Consider the following 21,466-nt stretch of genomic DNA (forward strand, 5'->3'; position numbering starts at 1 on the left):
TTTGATGGAGCCATCATCCATGCATTTATATGGCTTTGCAAGATCGTCCGCAGTGGCGGAAGGATCTGTCCAGTTGGATTTATCTGTTGGGAGTTTTCCCAAGGAGACTATCGTCCAAATAAATTTTTTGGTGGTTCGGGAACTCCCAGCTTATAATGTTATCCTCAGACGGCCATCTTTGTCTAAGATAGGTGCTATTGTTTCAACGAAGCACCTGAAGATAAAATTCCCGACTGACATGGGAATTGGTCAAGTTTCCTCTGACCAGAGGATCTCTCGGCAATGTTACGTTGCCTATTTAAAGGACAAGGAAGGCCCGAGGAAGGTGACTGCCCAACCAATAGAAGTTCGAGATGATCGGGAAGAAGCAGAAATGCAAAGGCCTGAGCCAGTAGAAAAGCTGGAGCAAATCCAGCTGTGTACCGAGGATGAGAAAAAGATTACTTATATCGGGTCTGAGCAGCTGGAGGAGTTCAATGAGGAGTTGAAGTTTTTTCTTCAACAAAATAGTGATGTATTCGCATGGTCTTCCGAAGACATGCCAGGACTTGATCGGACTGTCGCAGAGCATAAACTCTGGATAGATCCAAAGGTGAAACCAATTATTCAGAAAAGGAGAAATTTCTCCATTGAAAAATACGAGGCCGTTCGGGGCGAAGTCGAAAAACTGAAGAGTTCTGGTTTCGTAGAAACAATCGAATGCCCAATCTGGTTGGCCAACGTAGTAATGGTCAAGAAGGCCAATGGGAAATGGAGGATGTGTACAGACTACACTGACCTCAACAAGGCTTGCCCTAAAGATTGCTACCCGCTGCCACGGATTGACCTCTTGATAGATGCGACTGTAAGATATGAAACTTTGAGTTTCATGGATACCTACTCAGGGTATAATCAGATCCTTATGAATAAGGATGATGAAAAGTTTACGACTTTCATGACTGATCGTGAAAGCTTCTATTACAAAGTCATGCCATTTGGCCTGAAAAATGCAGGAGCTACATATCAGAGGGCCGTCAACAAGATATTCAAGGACTTAATCGGGAAGAATGTTGAAGCCTATGTTGACGACATGCTAGTAAAGAGCTTTACGAGAGCAAATCACATCGCAGATTTAACAGAAGTATTCTCAGTACTGAGAAGGTACCAAATGAAGCTGAATCCGGAGAAGTGTGCCTTCGGAGTCTCGTCAGGCAAATTTTTGGGCTTCATGGTATCACAAAGGGGTATTGAGGCTAATCCAGCCAAAATACAGGCTCTAATTGACATGGAGGCTCCAAAAACTGTTCGGAATGTACAATGCTTAACGGGGAGAATTGCCGCTCTGAATCGTTTCATCTCAAAATCTGCAGAAAAGTGTCTACCATTTTTCAAGGCACTCAAAGATCTGAGGGGCAACAAGGAAGCGAAGTGGACTGAAGAGTGCCAGAAGGCTTTCGAGGAATTGAAGGAAACACTGGGACAACCACCACTTTTGTCCCGACCAGAGAAGGGGGAAATCTTACAGCTATATTTAGCAGCATCCCTTTCAGCGGTCAGTGCAGTACTTGTTCGTGAGAAGGATAAGAAACAGTGGCCAATTTACTATGTGAGTCACGTGTTACTTGATGATGCGGAGACACGATATTCGCAGATCGAGAAGCGGGCTTTAGCTCTCATGACAGCAGTGAGGAAGCTACGGCCATACTTTCAGGCTCATCCAATAGAGGTATTTATGACTTTCCCTCTTAGTAAAGTTCTTAATAAACCTGATTTGTCTGGAAGAATGGTGGCCTGGTCGGTCGAACTCAGTGAGTTCCAAGTAAGCTTTAAGCCCAGAACGGCAATCAAAGCTCAGGCGTTAGCCGATTTTGTAGTAGAAACTACTGCACCAGTGGAGAACACTATTGAAGATCACATTATACCAACCACTTGGGAAGTATATGTGGATGGCTCGAGTAATAAAGATGGAGCAGGAGTTGGAATTCTATTGAAAAGTCCAGCAGGATTTATCATTCGGTATGCATTGAGATTTGCATTCAAAGCTAGTAATAACGAGGCAAAATATGAAGCCCTGATAGCTGGACTTAGGTTGTCAAAAGCATTGGCAATTACAGATGTTACTATTTATAGTGACTCTCAACTTATTGTCAACCAAGTCCAGGGGGAGTATGGTATTAAAGAGCCTCGCTTGCAGAAGTATCAAGAGATTGTGCAGGCATTTCAAAAAGAATTCAGGAGTTTGAAGGTATGTCAAATTCCGAGGACAGAAAACACAGTGGCAGATGAGCTATCCCGATTAGCCAATGCCAAAGAAAAAAATCTAGACCCTTCGGTCTACATTGAAGAGATAACGTTTCCAAGTTATCATGAGAAAGAAATTTCTTATATTGAAGCAAAGCGTTGCTGGATGGATCCGATAGTTGAATATCTGAGAGATGATAAACTACCAGAAGATCCGAAAGAGGCAAGACTGATCAAGATACGATCAGCGAGATTTATCATGCAGAATGGAAGGTTATACAAAAGATCTTATTCTGGACCCCTTATGAGATGTCTAGGTCCCAAAGGAGCGGACTAGGCCTTGGCCGAGGTCCATGAAGGAATTTGTGGAGCTCACATGGGTGGACGAGCCCTGGCACACAAGATTCTGAGACTTGGGTTATATTGGCCTAAGATCCAAGAGGCTGCTATGGAGTATGTTCGTCGATGTAGCAATTGTCAAATTCATGCTACAATATCAAAGCGCCCGGCTGAAACCATGACTTCAATTCTAGATCCCATCCCCTTTGCGATGTGGGGAATTGATATCATGGGCAAATTCACCAAGGCGTCAGGCGGACGGGAATATCTGATAGTAGCAATTGATTACTTCACAAAATGGGTTGAAGCCAGTGCCCTGGCAACAATCACTGAGAAAAAGTGGAGAAATTTGTGCTTGAATCAATCATATATCGCTTTGGGATTCCAAAGAATCATCACTGACCATGGCACCCAGTTCGACTGTCCACAATTTGAGCAATTTTGTGGAACATACATGATCGAGCATCGTATGTCCTCAGTGGCATACCCCCAGAGCAATGGACAGCTAGAAGTTACTAACCGAACGCTGCTTGAGGGGATAAAGAGAAGACTTGAGGCTGACAAGGCCTTATAGGTCGAAGAACTACATAATGTACTGTGGGCTTATCGAACTACGGTTCGAACACCCACAGGAGAAACTCCATTCAGGTTAGCATATGGGTCCGAAGCGTTGGCACCTGTGGAGATAATGGTGGGAACATTACGAGACAGAGAGTTCAAAGAAAAAGCGAACGAGCAAGGACTGCTTGATAGTCTTGATTTGTTGGACGAAGTTCGGGCAAAGGCAATAGCACGAACTCAACATTATCAAAGAAGGATAGCGTCACATTACAATACCCAAGTAAAGAATCTCCGGTACTTAGCAGGAGATTTGGTGTTGAGAAATACCTTAGCTTCAGATCCACGCCACCAAAGAAAACTGGACCCTTCCTGGGAAGGACCTTATATGGTTGTAAAACTAGTCGGTTCAGGAGCTTACAAGCTGAAGAACATCAACACCCAGAAAGAGTTGGATCGTTCGTGGAATGCCAAGCATCTCAAAATTTTTTATCCTTGATGATGATTTCAATTTTGTTCGTGATGTAACCAATTTCAACTCAATCAATGCAATTATTGGTTTTCAACAATTATCTTTTGATTGGGGGGCATCATACACCACATTCAAGAACAAGATCCAACTACAAGGCATCGGATGAAAATCCGTGTGGGTCCTTCAACACTTATTGAATTTTTTCAGAATTTCTTAAGTCAAGGCATCGGATGAAAATCCGAGTGAGTTCCTTCCGCAAGGCATCGGTTTGAAACCCGAGTAAGTTCCTTCAAGACTTATTGAATTTTCGAAATATCCTTAAGTAAAGGCATCGGTTTAAAACCCGAGTGAGTTCCTTCTCAGACTTATTGTATTTCTCCGGAAATCCTTAAGTAAAGGCATCGGTTTAAAACCCGAGTGAGTTCCTTCTAAAAAGGCATCGGTTTAAAACCCGAGTGAGTTCCTTCCACAAGGCATCGGTTTAAAATCCGAGTGAGTTCCTTCTCAGACTTATTGTATTTCTCCGAAAATCCTTAAGTAAAGGCATCGGTTTAAAACCCGAGTGAGTTCCTTCTACAAGGCATCGGTTTAAAACCCGAGTGAGTTCCTTCTCAAACTTATTGTATTTCTCCGGAAATCTTTAAGTAAAGGCATTGTTCTAAACAACTAAGACCTAGTGCAACAGCGACTCAAGTGACTAGCAAAGTTCAAGATGAAGTTAATTTCTTATTTCTTCAAAAGACCGAAAGAGGTCAACCTTTACATCAAACATATACATGAGATTACAAGAGTTGGGATACAATCTTCGGTCAAAAAAGAAAGTCATCACCGGTGATCATTAAGAAATCATACAAGATCAGCACCGCTTTGCCAGAACAAACACAAGAGTCAAGCAGCAGCATGGATTCAAGAAAAAGAAGAGGAGAAACGGGGATTACAAAAGCATTTCAATATATACAAAATCCTTTGCAATTTCATACTCTTTGTCCAGCTTGTCCAGAAGAAGTATGGTCCTCGACCAAACTTGCATTCAAGGCGAGCTCTTCATAATTGAATCCTTCCAGGGGAGAATAAACAAGAGAATCCTCAAGATGATGCATAATATCCGGATCAGAAGGCGGAGGATCAGTCTTATCTTTGGTCCAGTCAGGAGAAGGAAGACCCAGGTTGGTAAACACTTCAGGATGGCAAACAGAGCTGTAGGGAGTCGTATCAAAATGAGGATCTTTCCTTAGTATTGATTCCCATACTTCGTTCTCACCATCCCGCTACGCCTGCAAGTTATAAGCATTCAGCATGTCAACGAAAGGCTTACTGTGTAAATACTTGAAGATGCAGGCTCTGCGAACGTCAGTTGGAAGGGATTCGGGCAAAGGAATGACAGCTTGCCTTTGAGGTAACGCTTCAGATCCTTTGGCCCCTGACTTTCCTGCTTCTCGCTCCAGTCGCCGGATCTTCTCCCTGGCATCATCCAAGTCTGAATGGAGACGCTCGATCACCGAGTTCTTTTCTCCTGCAACCTCCCAAGCTAATTTCCTAAGGCGAGCAATCTCAGCGTCTTTAGCTTCAGAGATCTCCCGAAGCCTGGAAACTTCATTGCTCAGTTTACTGAGTCTAGAGGCTGCTTCCACTTGGTTGTGGAAGTTCCCAGTAAGACTCCTGCAAACAACTTCCGAGTTAGTCAGGAGCAAAAGAGCAATCTTCAGTATCAAAAGAAGATTGAAGAGAAACTTACATCACCAGAGACTTCATAAAGTCATCGTTTGGAAGTTTGGAAAGAATTCTGCTCTGGCTAGACATTTAAGCAACAGTGCACCACTCCAACGCTTTGTCAAACTCGTTTGACACTAATTTAGACCTCCTCGAAGGAGGAGAAGGATGAGCTACATCAAGAGAAGGATGAGTTGCATCCTCCACCAACCGACGACGCTTCCTAGTGGCAAAATCCTCCGGCTCCAAAGAAGGAGAGGCAGAGGATGCCAAACAAGCTCTAAAGTTGGAAATAGAAGCAGCACCTGCTGGGACCACGCCTTCTTCAGATGCCAACATAGTTGCCTCTGATGTCCGAAGAGTCTCCTTCGGCGATCCCCGAATGATCTCTTCGGCAGGGGCATCAGCAGCACCATCAGCAACGGAGTGATCAAGATCTTCCCGGGGAAGAACGAATGATCTCTTTAGGCAGAGGAAGCGTAAGAGTGGCATCAGTAGAAACTGTGGGAATCTGACTTAAAGATTCACCAACAGCAGTCGCCTTACGCTTAGAGGATTCACTAGATGAAACCACCTCGGTGGCCTCAACCGCCGTCGATGCTGGAACGATCTTCTTACAGGACTTCGCCCTAATAAAGTTCGGATCGATTCTGGGAGCCACTGTAAGCACACAAAAAAGCCGTATCAGTACAAAAAACCAACAACACAAGGAACAAAGGAAAACCCTAATTCTCTGTCAGATATGAACTACTCATAATACCCATTAAGTAAACCCCAAGTACTACTACTGTGGAGTTTACTCAGGGGGAAGGAGAAGATATTGGTGATAGCAAAAAGCTCACTTGTTTAGAGACTGATAGGAAATATTGTTGGAGTACGAGGAATACGGAAGCAAAGCAAAAAGACGGAATGTCGTTTTTGCAAATATAACTTGCAGATAGCAGGATAGATGGAGAGTACCCTCGAAGGATTTAAATAGCCTCAGGTATTAAGACGACGGTTGAGAGCCAAAGGCAACCAATGGCCCAGATCGAAGAAACGCTTCGAATTCCTCAACAGGCAAGATCAACGGTCATAAGGAGGCCACGTGGAAATAGACACATGATACGAGAGTACCTCCAACCGTCGCACCACCATTTAAATAATGGTTGTATTACCAATTCATTGAAAACAGTGAATGGTATACAAAGGCAATAAAACGTTTGGACTTCGCAGCAAAGGAAGGGAAACGGGTAGACTTTGCAATAAATGAAGGAGCAGTGGGGGAATAAAGGCTAAGGCATCTTTCCCGAACATCTCTTCATGATATCTTTACAAGATTATCATTCGTTGAGGTACACGAAGTTAAGTGATAAGTTTTATCATTTATATTTTGATTTTCAAGACAAGCTTTCGATAGGAGACGAGGAAATATTGAGGCAAACATGGAAGAAGTATCTATTCATTAATGAGGAGGATCAATCTAAAAAAAAAAAAGTAACTCCCTAAGCTTCTTCCTCATTGTTGCCCGAAGAGTCCTGCACAGGAGAGCCTTTCTCAGGGTCGTCATTCTCAGGGTCCTGTGAAGAGCCTTCCTCAGGATTGTCATTATCAGGATCCTCTTCAGCGGCAGCCTGAGACTTTTCCTCTTGGAGGGGCGGTTCATCAGCAAGATATTCCTCATATTTTGGGTCAGCTGGAAAAGGATCATCCTCTTCCCGAGCCCAGTCAGGGAGGTCCATTTGAAGCTTCCCGAAGACCTCTCTGTGACACACCTCACGAAAGGGAGCTGTATCGAAGGAAGGGATAGATTCAAGAATCTTTTCCCAAACATCATTCTGCCCCAAGCGGTAAGCTTGGATGTTGAAGGCACCCAGCAGGTTAGAGAAAGGCACACTGTTTAGGTACTTCCGAACACAATCCTTTCGAAGCTCCGGCTTGATATGCTCGGGTTTGCTGGGGACTGCTATCTTCAGTAGATTTTCGTTCTCCATGCACTTAAGCTCAAGTCTGTCACCGAACAACGTGGCAGCTGCTCTCTGCTTCTTAGCCTCGAGCTCGGCAGCAACAGTGCGAGCCTTTGAAGAGTCGAGAGCCCTTTTTAAGGCGTTCATCTCCTCATCATGCTTCATCTGCAGCTCCTTGGCAGCTGCCGTCAGCCGGTCTATCTCAGAATTGGCCTTGGCCAAATTCTCTTCACAGGTCTGCAGCAAGGAGCCGTTACGACCAACCCGGCTCAATGCTTCCATGTGCTGATAAAAGCTCAACACAGCATTCCTGGGGATGAGGAGAGTATCAGAAGAAATCATAAGAGATTGTGAAAAACAATCAATGAAGAATCAGGAAGGCCGGTACCTTGTGGACTGACTAACAAGGGCATCATCGTTCAGGGCTTCAAAATCCTGACGATCGGAAGGCAGAAGACTGAGGGAGCTCCATTCTGCAGCTTTCTCAGGGTCTTGTGTCACCCTATCAGTGTGCTTTAATGTCCACTGAGGTATGAAGACCTCCTCACAATGTTCAGTATTTTTGGATTTTTTGTGGGAGGAAGCATCAACTGTATCGTGCTTCCTTTTGGTTCGAGCTGAGGAGGAGATAGTTGACCTCTCCACCATTGGCTTCTTCCCTTTTCCCGAAGAGTCAACCACGGGCCTGATGTTCCTGATACCCTTGTAAGAAGGGTCGGGAGAGGGAACGGCCTCTTGATCAGCGATTAGGGCTCGGGGCGACCGTTGCTCACCTGTCACAACGGCCCTAGCAGCCTTCGCTCGAAGATTCTCAGGGTTCATTCTTGGAGGCACTACAAAGAAGAACAAGAATCAGAATTACTAAAAGACACATCACTCTTAGAAAATTGAGGGATGATGGTTAAAGAAGCTCACAATGAGCCAATCCCCAATACTGAAGGATGGAGTTGTACTCCACCTCAAGTCCATGTATCTCCTGATACGATGGAATTGATTTGATCTTCTTGACGGCCATCTCGTCTTCTTTGGATAAGGGAAGGCCCCGGTTACTTTCAGAGTATGAAGTATACTGTTTCCAGACGGTCGGGAAGTTGAGATCTGATGGAGGCGCTCGACAGAAAAAGTATCATTCGCGCCATCCTTTGTGATTAGAAGGGCAAGTTCCTTTGGCGAGAATGCTGCCCCTCCAATCAAGCTCAGCCTTATTACGTTTGGAGAGCACAACCCAACCGAGAGGATGGGAAATAGAAAGAAGATGAAAGTGCACAAAAAGAGCAAGAGAAGGCGTGAGGCCGAGCTCAAAGCATAAACCCAAGAAGCCGACGATAAGACGCCAGCTATTGGGAAGGAGCATTCCAGGGCAAATGTCTCAGTGATTCAGAATGGCTGAGAACAAAGGATTGAAAAAAGGAAAGCGAACCCCGCTTTCCAGTGCATCTATGGATAGGGAAAATTCGCCTGGAAGGATTGAATCAACCCTCTCATCAGGATTGGGAGCCCTAAGATGGTAAGAAGAAGGAAAATCAAAACCCTGGATGGCCGAAAGAAGGGTTTCCTCCTTGTAAGAGGAGGGAACAGAACCAGGTCCGCCATTAGACCTGGAAGTTTGTTTTGATTGCTTAGAAGATTCGGCAGTCACCCTAGGAGTCGTGGATGGTCCAGACTCAGGAAGGGCAGAAGAAGCCTCGGTTTTTCTTTCTAACCTGTTCTGGTTATCTGCGAATTCTTGCCAGAGGGCGGTTAGGGTTTTATTATCACTATCCGACTGCTCAAAAGGAAGGGAAGCAAAAGCTTCGTTACCACTACTATTACTGACGCTGGGTACCAGGGCAGAAGAAACCCTATTATCCTCCATTACTAGCTTCAATAAGGTACAAAAAAAAAACGAGAGACAAGGAGTTTTTAACTTTGCAAAAGGATCAGTAAACTTACTGATTCAGTGAAGCAAAAGCTTGAGAGCGAGAAGGCGCGAAGCAGACGACGAAGTTTCAAATCCAGACAAGAAGAATGAAACCTACGAAGACAACGAACTGCTTTTAAGCACCCGCACGAGTGTTCGAGGACCTGACCGATCGAGATTGATTCAGCATCAACGGTCGAGATTTGAAGACGTTTTGAAAGTTTGAACTCACGAATCCGAAACAGGCGTTCGGAAACCGTCGCTTGGGTTACGTGAGCCACGATAGATCGACTGCAAAGAGACGCGTGGCATTGCCCTCACAACGCTCGAGGATAAGTGACCACCGCATTAAATGTGATATAACATTTAGTGGGTTATGCGAAAACCATGGCTTGACGACGAACCCAGTTAAAAACCAAGCCCTCGGGATCGACCGAACGCTTGGTCTGGGGGACTCGTGATGTGGAGAAAATATGATCGAACCTGGTTCATACTTGGTTTGACCTTCGACTCCGGTCGGGACGAAAGGAATCGACTCGCTTCCGAGCGAGCCGGGTCCAGGAGATAGCTTGTTGAGGAAGAAAACTAAACCAGCAACAAGCACGCCCTAATCCGACTTATGGATTAGGTTAATTACCCTAATGATGGCAGACACAACTTGGCGGCTGTCACTTATCACTATTGAAGGGATAATCATCAGATAACCGTGAGGTTATCTTAGGAGTCCTCTACTAGTTCAAACTAGTAGAAGTCTATCGCTCAACGGATCTAACTGTTAGAATCCAACGACTATCCGAAGAAGGCTCAAATACATCCAACGAAGAAGATTCGAAGGTACACTCTATGTAAACATCACTTACCTACAAGGTAAAGGAGAGATCCAGATCCATACACACACATTTGGACGTAAACACTCAGATGCTTATGATCTAAATCGTATTCCAATTACTCATTCCTTAGCTCTGCGCTTCTAGCAGAGCCGTTTGTGATTAAGTTCATCGACTGACTTAGCCTTCGGAGGTGGACTCCCGACCCCAGCGGTCGAGCCACATCTGACGCTTTCGTTTTGCAGGTCATTCTAAGGAGATCTAAGGGCTGAGCAGATTTTGGACGCATCATGAAGCAAAGAAGTTGTGTTTTAAGATGAAAAGAGAAGGATTTGAACTTGCAATCGCTCTACAGTCAATTCTGATTGATCTCTTTATGAAATCTTATTGTATGTGTGATGCTTTGGAGGTGTTTGGAGAGATGTCGAAAAGGAATGTAGTTACTTGGACATCAACAATTTCTGGTTGTGTTCGGAATGGTTCTCCTGAAATCGGTATTTCTTTGTTTTTGGAGATGATTAAAATGGGTGTTCTTCCCAATGATGTCACTCTAAATGTCGTACTTCAGGCTTGTGCTGACCTTTCTATGTTGAATTTGGGAATTCTGATTCATTCTTTGGTTATAAGAGCTGGGTTTGTTCATGATTGTAGAACCAAGATTTGCTTAATTGATTTTTACTCAAAGTGTGGCTTAGTTGATTTAGCCCACCAAATTTTCAACGGAATGTTGAAGCCCGATTTGGTATCTTTCACCTCTATGATTGGGGGTTATTTAAAGAGTGGTTTGCTGGAACAGGCATTTGAATTGTTCGGTAGGATGAGGAAGTTGGGGCTGGACCCAAATGAACACACCATCAGTAGCATTTTGGTTGGCTGTCAACCAATAGTTGGTGAGCAGATTCATGCTTACATGGTTAAAACCTTTTTGGATCAGAGCGTCTACTCTGCTAGTGCTCTGATTGAATTTTATTCAAAGAACAACTCCTATGAGAGTGCCAAGCTGGTTTTTGAACATTTAGAGACTATGAGTGTGATCACTTGGAGCTCAATGATTTCCTGCTGTGCCAGAAATGAGCTTGGATATGAAGCGCTGGTGTTGTTCTACAGAATGATCAATTTAGGGATCAAACCCAATGAGTATACCTTTGTTGCTGTTATCGGGGCTTGTGGTTTATCCCCTATGTTCATAGGAACGGGAAAACAAGTCCATTGCTCTGTGATAAAGTTGAACTTGGGATTGGACATTCGGATTTCAAATGCTTTGGTTACCATGTATGCAAGAAACAACCAGATAGATGAACTTGGAAAAGTATTCGAGAAAATCCAGGATCCTGATGCTGTTTCTTGGTCTGCTGCCATAACTGGTTACACCCAAAATGGGTTGAGTGAGAAATCAACAAGCTTGTTTTGCCAAATGCATAAGAGAGGAGTTAAGCCTAACGAATATGGATTTTCTGGTGTTCTTAGTTCGTGTGCTACTCGGGCTTTATTTTATCAAGGAAAACAGCTGCATGGTTTTGCAATGAAGTTAGGATTTGATGCTGATGTTTGTGTGGGAAATGCCCTAGTTAATATGTATTCTAAGTGTGGAAACATCGATAATGCGTGGTTGGCATTTGATGGCATGACTAGACATGATCTCATGTCATGGAACACATTAATTCACGGGTATGCTCATCATGGGCATGGGAAAAAGGCCCTTCAGCTCTTTGATCAGATGGTTGAATCAGAGTTCATCAAACCTAATGATGCTACATTTGTGGGAATCTTGAATGCATGTAGTCATGTAGGTTATGTAGATGAAGCACTTGAATACTTTAAAATCATGGAGAGCTGCTATGGGATTGTCCCTTCAATGTCTCACTATGCTTGTCTAGTTGACATTATGGGCCGAGCAGGAAGGCTAAATGAGGCCGCCTGGATTATTGAACAAATGCCATTCGATCCAGATTATTTGATATGGAAAACTCTTTTAGGATCTTGTAGAGTACACTCAAACTTTGTGCTAGGTAAGCACGCCGCACGGAGAGCTATTGAATTGTTCCCTGAGGATTCTGCAAGTTATGTTCTTCTTTCAAACTTACTTGCTGACTGCGGGGAAAGATTGGAATCAGAGAGGACAAGGAAGATGATGGAAGAGAGAGGAGTAAAGAAAGATGCTGGTTGGAGTTGGATTGAGATAAGGAGTGTGGTGAATGGATTTATTGCCAGGGACAGAAATCACCCAGAAGCACAAGCCATCTACCAGATATTGGATGATCTTCTATTGGAAATGAAAGAAGAAGGCTACTCCCCAGACTTCAGCTGGCAACTATATGATTAGTGACGAGTGAATAACTGATAATAATACGACCATAATGGAGATGGAATTGTGGTCTTTTAAATACCAAATGGTAAGTCTTTTTTAACCTTTTTCAGTTGTATAGATAAGGAATACTGCTTATGGGTTTAGTACTGCAATATTCAGCATGTTTGATTATAAATTTTGAAGTCTTGAATTATTAAATCTCATACTTGATTTCTAGACTTTCTCTTCCATTGACTTTCACTTGCAATAGACTGAATTGCTTTATTTGGCAGAGTACCAACACATTTCTCCACTTACCTTAATGGAGTGTTTGCAATCTGTACTCATTGCACCCTCTGGAAGATAATTGATTGAAGAGTTTGGAAAATTGGGTAAAACATCTCTTCCAAGTTGGTTCGCTGACTTTCTCCAAGGACCATTTCCTAGTATTTGGAGACTTCTTATTCGTTGGATACCTTGGTGATTTGGAATTCTTTTTCCAAATAGTTGCCAAAAATGGTTGTGAAAGGAGGTTGCAGTATCCAAATGCTTTCAAAGTGAATCTAGACCTTATGTAGATAATCATGGCAAAAGGAAAGCTACCAAAGAAGACCACAAGGCAATGCAGAGTGGGGACAAACCATCATTGCCTCAGCTCAGTCAAATTGCAGTTCTTCAGGTCAATGAAAGTAAACTTTAAGGGCCTGTCAAAGTTGAAGCACCTGATTGTAAGCAAGAAAATAGATGCAACGGCTATTCTGTTCACGAAGGTAAGGTCCATTAAAGTCTTCAATATAAATTTTTTAATCCAAATTGGCAGAGTGTTTCTTTCATTACATGCCTGATAGATTGCAGTTACCCATGACAGGACTTTGAAGGTTCCCCCTCGTAAAGGTCACTCACCTAGTGCAACTTGTGTAAGGAAATTTTCTGTGGTCTTCTATTAGCTGGTACCTTCAAATCTATCCTTCCTCTGTTTGCAGTTAAATTGGGCAGACCATCCTCTGTCTACAATAATTTCTTTTTCTCTGCATTATGCTTTCTATTGGCTTCAATTTTCTTTTAGACCAGATTATACACTTCTCAGTGATTCATAAAAATCCACATTACCTCCAGAGTGCCATGAGCTCATGTTGGCAACTTGGCACAAAGTAGAAAGTGATTACCAAAATATAGGGGCAATAGTCCATTTTAAATCAAAATTCTGAACATCAAATTTGAAATTTCCACTCCTACAATGCGTAGGCACCAGCTGTGCCTTGAATATCTGGAAGAAGATACAATTTCAAACTGAAGGCTTCAGATGGGAGAGCTTGGACAGTTGACACATATATTAACAAGTACAGAATGAAATGTTTGGGGCAGCCATCAGTGAAAGGGAAAGTGTTTGTTTTTCCAAGTTAATCAAAAAGAATGAGTTCAAATTTTCCATTTTTCAGGAGTTGGATGTGCATTATAATTCATCAAACTCAATTGAGTCTTCTTCTGGTGTGTTTCCTTTTGTATCCATTGATTCTGAGTCATAAAGCAGTGTTCTTATCTTGGTCACCTAGTTATGGCAATTGGTGGTTCATCAAGTTTCTGAAAGCAAAGCTAGACCCTCCACTGGAATAATGGTAAACTGGAACTTACTATCTTTAGAATACCCAATACCCTACACTTGTTTCCATTTTCTGTGAAGAACTGTATATTTTGACTTTGGAAAATGCCTCAAAGAAACCTCTTAGTTTTAAGATGGTCCAAGGTCCTATGATTCTTTTGAACTGTCTATCATACTCTTTCTTATGATTTTTTTTTACTCCTCTTGGATCCGAATGATCAACATGTTACACAACCCAAATCCATTGCTTAATATGGATTATTTCCAACAGATTTATGAACACTAAGAAAGTCCCTTTCATGTGTATGACTTTGTAAATCATATAAGAACCCAGGTGCAATTTATGAAGGTTATGAAAAATATTCAAAATTAAGTGTTGATAAATCCAGTGTTAATTAACAAATAGATCAATCTTCACTAAAATTTTGGCCCTAATGGCCTCAACCCGTGCTAACCTGCCCTAAGCCTGGGATCAAGCAGGTTTGGGTCAAGGCAGCCCTAGATTAATGTTTGGATCGAGAGTTTGTTAATATATGACCTTAAAATTTTTTTCTGTTTGTATACTCCTAAAGGTATCCCGGTAAAAAGCCCTTCCCCTTGTACTTTTGTAATAATATCCTGTTTTCATACAGAATCCATGAATGCATCTGAAAGGCCATATCAAATTCTCCCGGTTATTCTTCTTTAGCCCATCCAAAGTTTTGTTAACCTAAACTTAACCAAAATTCCTCTCCAAAACCATCCCTTAAGAAAACCCATGATTTTTTGAACATCCCTTCACCCAAAAGCTCCCAGCTCATTTATTGCTGGTTCTAACTACAGAAAGGTTCTGCAGATTAACCTAAACACACCATTAATGATTTCCCTCCCTGATGGGATATTTAAGCAGACAAAATAAGTAATGGTGGTGCCATTTCTCGAATAAATGATTCCTTGGTGTGTGAAGTGATTTATTGAATGGTGAACTGTGTCTCCATGAATTTGTACAATCAGTTTCTGTAGATATTACTTGGACTTCTATTGGAAAACCCATTGTTGCCAGAGTTGTAAAAATAGACCAACTTAACTTTTGTCTTGCTTAATTAGTACAACTTTTTTGCAGTTTTACCGGTCATGTCTCAGATTTCTGGAGTGATGTATTGTGAAGCCTGGACCACAAGCATGCAGAGAGGTTCTGGGAGGTATTAACAGGCCTTATTGATGACAGTGAAGGTACGTGAGTGTTATCAAAAGGGATGAATCAACCCCCACATCTCCAAGAATACTTAATTATCCCAATTTCCCATTTTTCATCGAGAAGAAGCGTGGCATAGAAATCAAGAAGAAGCATGGCACATTTTTATAGATCATTTATTCATGATAAATATAAGAAGGTAAACACAGAGAGTCTGCGCTCAGGGGGAGCTTTTATATTAATGCCGCCAAGTGGATGTGAACCCAAAGACCTCCCCTAGGGAAGTTGAGTCTTTAACCGCTTTAACATACCACCTTTGGCTAGTAGTATATATCCTTGAAATCACTACCATGAGAACACCTTCCAGAATTCGGTGTTCGGAAATGGGCTGAAATATATGCCATCCGGTCTTACCTTCCTATAGCATTCTTGGCTTTTCTCAGCGTTGCAACTTCTATAATCATCCCTTTCGGGTTTATAGATGTCAAAACAACTGTGCTTGGCTTTCCAATCCATGCAGCACCAAAAAAGCGTCGTTGCAAAAAAATTAAGGTTGAAGCGCCACTCAAACTCCTTGCCATAAGCAACTATTTGAGGACCCAGGTCGTTATCTTTGGATTTGCAATGGAGATTTAGTATCTCATTTGGACCCAAGTCATTTATGACATGAACACCCATTTTTCCTTGCACAAAATATGGCTCGAGTAAGGACGATGAAAACACTAGGACTACGATCAAAATCAAGGCATTCATGGTTTCGAGTTTCTTCAGATCAACTGATTTTTTTCTTTGGGTCCAATGAACCCCATACCATTTAAATAGCTCTGAAGGAAATTAAGGTAATATAATAAATAGAAAATTTGCAGTTGATTTGTTCCCAAATATAGTGTTCCCTTCTGTGACCTATATATAATACTTTTCTTTGTTTGGAGTTTCTATTAAAAATGGACCTTTCTCAACTGGATTCTCTATTTTTGGGGTAGAAAAATTAATTTCGTTAAACCTAACTTGGGAAGATGAAGTCCATTGATGAAGATCATGGACCGTCATTTCTCTGAAATTTCGGGTGCACGTTTCGGTCAATCGGGGTGTTGGCAAAGAACGAACTTTCGTCAATAATTTAGCATTGATTTCGGCGATATTTCGGCCCCCCCCCCCATTTGGAAATTTTCGCCCCCTGTTTTGAGTATCTTTAGTCAATAATTTTGGTAAATTTGAAGCATATCCTAATTTAATGTAAATATGTGATAAATTTGAATTATTTCCTATAAATTCTTCCATTTAAATTCTTTTACCTAATCATATTTAACATATTACCTTTTGAGGCCTACATCATTCGGACATAATTGGAATGATTACCCATTCACTCTGAAAATTTTATTACAAAATCCATTCATAATTTAAATTGTTTCCATAAATTATTTCATGTATATATTCTTCCCTAACCACATTTGGCATGTTGACTTTTGAGGGCTAAATCACTAGAATATATAGTTGGTAAGATTGCTAATTAATCTTGAAGATTTTGCTATAAAATATCTTCCTATCTATAAATTATTCTATGTAGATTCTCCTCCTAATTACATTAAACACATTAACTTTTGAGTCTTGAATCATTGGGATAGAATTGGTAAGATTGGAATAGAATCGCGAGAGAAATCGCTTAAAAAGTGCAAGAAATAATATAAGAATCGGAAGAAAAAAATTAAAAAAATGATATTTTCCGATATATCAGGAGACCGATATCGTTTCGCCCCTGGTTTCGATTCGCCAGGGTGATTGATATTGTTTTCTAGAAATTCTTCCATGTAGATTTTCCTACAAAATCCCTTAATACCTTGGATTATTTCATAAATTCTTCCATATATATATATATATATTTTTTTTTTTTAGGGTCATAATAGGGTTTAGGCTCGATTCAGCGTCACACGCAAGGTTCGATCCTTAACCCCAAATTAATATTACATAGGCCCTTACTATATATAAACGATATAATCAGCTCCTCTCAACCCAATGTGGGACTAAATAAAAACCATAGGATAAAAGACACGATTAAAACATATATTTATATAAAAATATAAAATAATATTAATTAAGTTTTAAACATATTTACAACACATATTCTCCTTCCTGACCATATTTGGCACGTTGCCTTTTGAGGCCTAAATTATTGGGATAGGGTTGGTAAGATTACCACGAAGATATCCCTTCTTAACTTGAATTATTTCTAGAAATCCTTTCATTTGTTATCCTCCCTAACTACATTTGGCATTTTGCCTAACTTGCCTTTTGATGCCTAAGTCATTGTGGCAGAATTGGTAAGATTGTGGGTTGACCTTAAAGATTCTGAAAAAGAATCCCTTTGTATTTCCAATTATGCAGAGAATTTCCGAGATCATCGCTTAATTTATCGTGATAAAACAAATAATCGTCAAAATTTTGCCTATTTATTGGCAATATATTGTCAATGTATTGTATTTCTCTTTTCGGTCTTGATATAATATTGTTAAATAAATTTATTTGAAATCCTAAATAATATTTGTAAGAATTCTTTTACATGGAGACCCCTTTTGTCTTTTTTGGAAACATGATGCACCCTCTCCAAAGTCCAAAACCTTACAAAACGCCCTTCACGCCTTTAGTGAAGGTATTTAATTAACTGATTAAACTCAACTTAATTTGTTTTTGTTATAAAATAAAGAAAATACATTGAATACAAAGAAGAAAGATAAGATGAGTTCAATTCTTCTATTAAGCTAATCATTACATATTTATAATGGAACTAACATCTTCTCTGATATGGTAATATCAGATTCTACAAAAAAATACAATATATGATTATCACACAATAAGATAATCTTGATATGGAAGGATAGATTGTCGCCCAAGATAGAAGGTGCATAGAATAGAAATATTGACTGCCAACATTGTGTGAGAATGTGAATTACCAAGATTGAATCTTAAGGTAGTTGAAATCTTCAATTGAAATTACAATATCTTTGAGGGTAATAGACATCCATAAATAAATATTATTTATAACACTCCCCTTGGATGTCCATCAATAGATAATGTACATCATTAAAACCTTAATAAGAAAAAAACCCCTGTGGGAAAAAAATCGTAGTGAAGGAAAAAGAATATATATATCTAAATAATACGTATTGGTAATCGCCTCATTAAAAATCTTACTAGGAAAACCCAATGGGACAAACTTTTGTGAAGGGAAAAAGAGTGCAACACGGATTTTACTCCCCGCATAATAACATCATTGAGTATCTTTGAATACGCACATTCCAATGTCATGTACCAACTTCTCAAAATTTGAAGTAGGCAATGCCTCAATAAATAAATATGTCAAGTTATCACTTGAACGAATTCAATGAACATAAATTTCTTCATTTTGTTGAAGATCATGAATGAATAAAAATTTCAATGAAATATGTTTTGTTCTATCTCCTTTGATGTATCCTCCTATCAATTGAGCTATGCATGTAGCATTATATTCGTATAATATTGTTGAAACCCCTTTTCTAGTAAAAGACTGCATGCTTCCTTCACTTGTGAATAAATAACACGTTCGAAATCTAGTTTTATGCAAATTAGATAAATATCATGCATCTGCAAAACTAGTTAGTTGATGTCCACATTCATAAAATAACATCATGTCAATAATTCTTTGAAGATATTGAAATATATGTTTAATAACATTTTAGTGTCTTCGTATTGGAGAAAAGATAAATCTTGCTAATACACTTATAGAAAATGCTAATTTGATTGTATACTATTAGCAAGATACATTGATGCCCAATTGTACTTAGATATGGTACTTCAAAACCAATAAGTTCTTTATGTTTTCATACGGTTGAAATGAATCTTTTATTTATGTCGAGCGATCTCACAACCATTGGGGTACTCAATGGATATATTTTATCCATTTAAAATCGCTTCAAAACCTTCTCTATAGAAGTTTATTGATGAACCAATGGGGGTTGGTCCAAGTGGTAAGCAGCTTGGTTCGCTTAAGCAAGGTTTCGGTATCGAATCCTTGTGGATGCAAAAAATTCCCGCTGGGAGACTCACCCACCACAGCCAAGTGTGCGACGCGGGTCGAACCACCGGTTTCTAAACCGGGGTAGGCAAACCAAAAAAAAAAAAAAAAAGAAGTTTATTGATGAACGAGTATTCTATTCGTCAAATGATCAATACTTTGTCTCTCCAAGATCTTTCATTTCATATTCTTTCTTCAAATAGTCTATCGCTTTTTGAAGCTCTTCAAGAGTTCCAACGATATTTAAATCATCATCATATACACTTATTAAATTTAGATCAATATCCTTAATAAAGGCACAATAATAAATTAAATCATTTTTATACTTTTTATTTAATAAATATCCACTAAGGAGATTATACCATATATGCATTGATCATCTCTGAAGCCTTATTGAACAAACTTCCTAGGAACTTTTATATTCTTCGGTCATTTTGAATCCTTCAAGGATTTTCATATAAATTTCACACTCGAGTAAGCCATATAAATAGGCCGTAATAATATCCATTAGACGCATGTCCAAATTTTCATATACTGTTAAACTAATAAGATATCTGAAGGTGACTGCATCCACCACAAGAAAACATGTTTCCATATAATCAATGCTAGGTCTTTGCGAAAATTATTGTGTTATAATTCATGTTTTATATATCACAAGTAAAATCAAAGTAAAACACCAAACAAGCTTGGACTAATAACTTACCTTGGTCTACAACTATAGGGTCGAAGTAGAACCCACAAACAAGGCATCTTAATACAAACTTCCCCGATTTCGGGTATTATGGAACTACAATTGATGATCATATTTTTCACGAAAACCATCTTCTCGATGTCCCTGGTCATATGAAATCCAAAAGCATTAGAAGTCTTAATATGATATATATATATATATATATATATATATATATATTTATTAAATTAACTTTCTCAGTGCTATTAAAATTAAAAAATAAGAAAGAGAAGCTGACCAGATGGGTTAAGATTCCTCACGGAAACGGACATTTAGAGGTTGAAAATTTGAGCTTGGATGTGCTACTCGAACAGAGGTTTGATGCGGCTAACCAAATTCATGAGAACAATATCGAAGATTGCCGGCACCTCGAGTGGGTAACGAACCATCTTGGTGTAGAGGTCGGAATCGTAGTCGTAGACATCCTGAGCATCGACATCGAGTGAGTCCCCTTCCACATCAAGAATGTGATGAATTGCCCTCATGTATTTCCCCTCGGTGTGAGATGGGTGGTATGTGAAGTGTCTCAGGAACCGGAGAATTGCAGCATTAACATCATCTACGCTGATGTTGGTTCCCCAAACAAACATTGGAGGGCCTACTCCCAGGGTTACACAATTCTTTAGCCCATCTAAAGTTTTGTTAACCTAAACTTAACCAAAATTCCGCTCCAAAACCATCCCTTAAGAAAACCCATGATTTTTTGAACATCCCTTAACCCAAAAGCTCCCACCTCATTTATTGCCGGTTCTAACTACAAAAAGGTTCTCAGATTAACCTAAACACACCATTAATGATTTCCTTCCCCGATGGGATATTTAAGCGGCATAAAATAAGTAATGGTGGTGCCATTTCAATAGATTTGGTGTGTGAAGGGATTTATTGAATGGTGAACTTCTTCATATGTACAGTGAGTTTCTTATATGACGACTTTATATTGGAAAACCATTGTCCCAGATGCCAGCGATTGTAAAAATAGACCAACTTAACTTGTCTTGCTTAATTAGTACAACTTTTTTGCAGCTTACGGTCAAGTAAAAGCATAGCGAATAAGCCTTTTTTATTCATCATTTATTCATGATAAATATAAGAAGGTAAACACATAGAGTCTCGTGATCCACAGGTACATAGTAGCATCCTTGAAATCACCACCATGAGAACACCTTCCGGAATCGGTGTTCGGAATGGGCTGAAATATATGCCATCCGGTCTTACCTTCCTATAGCATTCCCGGGTTATACCAGCGTGGCAACTTTATAAATATCCCTTCGGTTTAAAGATGTAAAAACAACTGTGCTTGGCTTTCCAATCCATGCAGCACCAAAAAAGCGTCGTTGCAAAAAAATTAATGTTGAAGCACCATTCAAACTCCTTGCCATAAGCAAGTGTTTGAGACCAAGGTCGTCATCTTTGGATTTGCAATGGAGATTTAGTATCTCATTTGGACCCAAGTCATTTATAACATGAACACCCATTTTTCCCCGCACAAAATATGGCTCAAGTAAGGACGATGAAAACACTAGGATAACGATCAAAATCATAGCATTCATGGTTTTGAGTTTCTTCAGGATCAATTAATTTTTTTTTTTTTTGGTCCAACGAATCCCATACCATTTAAATAGCTCCGAAGGAAATTAAGGTAATATAATAAATAG

General features: G+C 40.1%; 1 pseudogene across 2 annotated transcripts in view; it reads left to right on the forward strand.

The window, feature by feature from the left end:
- The window catches only part of LOC149008469 (pentatricopeptide repeat-containing protein At2g27610 pseudogene), a 44,849-nt pseudogene that overhangs the window by 15,483 nt on the left and 7,900 nt on the right, over positions 1-21,466 (forward strand). Inside the window, exons 1-4 of one of the 2 annotated variants that reach the window (XR_016174986.1) lie at positions 8,260-12,365; positions 12,553-13,029; positions 13,128-13,209; positions 14,962-15,071. The product of XR_016174986.1 is annotated as a pentatricopeptide repeat-containing protein At2g27610 pseudogene, transcript variant X1 (transcript). Of the gene's footprint in view, positions 1-8,259; positions 12,366-12,552; positions 13,030-13,127; positions 13,210-14,961; positions 15,072-21,466 lie in introns of those variants that run through there. The other variant, XR_016174987.1, reaches the window with a different exon arrangement.

This window comes from Hakea prostrata, chromosome 8 (assembly GCF_041222555.1).
Source record: "Hakea prostrata isolate BN-2017 chromosome 8, UWA_Hpros_2, whole genome shotgun sequence".
Classification (NCBI taxonomy): domain Eukaryota; kingdom Viridiplantae; phylum Streptophyta; class Magnoliopsida; order Proteales; family Proteaceae; genus Hakea; species Hakea prostrata.